The sequence below is a fragment of the Oncorhynchus keta genome, chromosome 5, assembly GCF_023373465.1.
Source record: "Oncorhynchus keta strain PuntledgeMale-10-30-2019 chromosome 5, Oket_V2, whole genome shotgun sequence".
In the NCBI taxonomy this organism is placed as follows: Eukaryota; Metazoa; Chordata; class Actinopteri; order Salmoniformes; family Salmonidae; genus Oncorhynchus; species Oncorhynchus keta.
Window position 1 is genome coordinate 32,411,531 of NC_068425.1, and position 1,769 is coordinate 32,413,299.

Here is a 1,769-nt window from a genome sequence, read left to right on the forward strand (position 1 = left end):
CGATGTAATCAGCCCTTTTTATTGCAGGCTGTGAGCTCCTCCCACAGTCAGAACCAAGCCAGTGGTAGGCTGAGAATTATATTAATCCAGAACCATAGCAACTCCATTGGAAACAAATGCCCTCCTTAAAGGGACAACCTCAGAGCAGGCTCAATTTGCCCGGTTGCCATAAATTATCTGTCTTTCGCCTAAACAATGGTGATGAACCAGAAATATCCATTTTAGGATATGCCTGTTTGAATTCCTTTTCTTAAACACCTGGGGCAACTTTAAAGCAGGCTCAACTTGCCCTACTGCTCAGTTCAATTCACTTGCCCTAAGCCCCTCAAACTCAACTCTGGACCTCGACGTGAATCCAGCGCCACTGCATTTTTTAATTGTTCCCCTTTAATCAGGGACTGGTTTTGACCAGGGACACCAGGTGGGTGCAATTCATTATCAGGAAGAACAGAAAACTAGCATGCTCCTGAGCACCGTGCACAACAAGAAGATGCCCCATACCCCGCTATTGGGCTACTTTTGCACATTTGTTATTGTATGAGTGAGGGAAATGCTTTAAATCGAGAGGAGTCAATGTGTTCTGAAAGATGAGACCTTGAGGATCATAATAAATACTGCTTTGATGTCATACAAGCAAACCACACACCTTGAATCCGAATGTGCACTTCACATTTCCATATTTGAAAACTCATGTCATTTACAGTGTCAACGTTCATGAGCTCTATGTTTAATCCACAGTTACTAGTGTGACATGCATTATGCCCTGGGTTGTCCTGAACAGAAGATTTGCCATGGAACACAAACTTGAATATACTCAAGACTCCATTCTGCGTGCACCAAAATTGCAATCTGTTTGTCTGAAGTGCCCTTTGAAAGCTTCCCAGCTTGGACATTTGGTTCCTTGGAAGTTGTGGGAATGTAAGTTTTTGGTTTCCCATTGGTTCTGGAAACGAAACCATACTTTCCTGACCGTTATCTTTTTTTTTACAGTCTGAGAATGGTAGTGAACATTTCACCTGTTCTGGGAATTAGATTTGTTTAAGTTGCAGGGAGGTTCTGAGAACATTTGCCATGGAAGGTTTTATTAAAGTTCTGAGAATGCAAATTTGAGGTTATTCAAAGGTAATTAAATGAACATTCTGAGAACATGTTTCCATACGATTTTTAAAATCACTGCTAGCTTAGTTTGGGTTAACTGTTGAACCAAACACAGAAAGGACACATGGAAATTAATTTGCTTAGGCATTAATCATACAAACACATTTATTTTTCAATGTGGCATCTTCTGTTCTCTCTCAGAGCATGTGAGTGGAATTGAGTGCCAAAAAACACTCCTCAATACTAAATTCGCTCCATTCATTAAAATCACAAAAACACATCTATTTTTAGTGACGACCTGGACCTACCATTTGGTTTTGACGTATCAAAACCAAACCATATGATTTGAATGAAAAGTATTCTAGTAAACAACATGAAAAGGTGACTGTAAGCAGCGTTCATCATTTCAAATAGGCCACATGTAGTATTAAACAACGCAAAAACAATCTAAATATTTCAGGAGCCAGACAGGTATTATCAGAATGAAATACAAATGAAACAAAACATGCCTTATTAGGCTCAGCATACAGTGCCTTTGAATGAACAGTTAGAAACACAAGTTTGGCCAGAGTCTGTGGCTTCAGGCTCATGTGATGGTGCCGGTAGAGCAAGCCAGCAGTGGAGAATACCCTCTCAGACATTGCAGAGCCAATGAGGATGCTAAACACCTT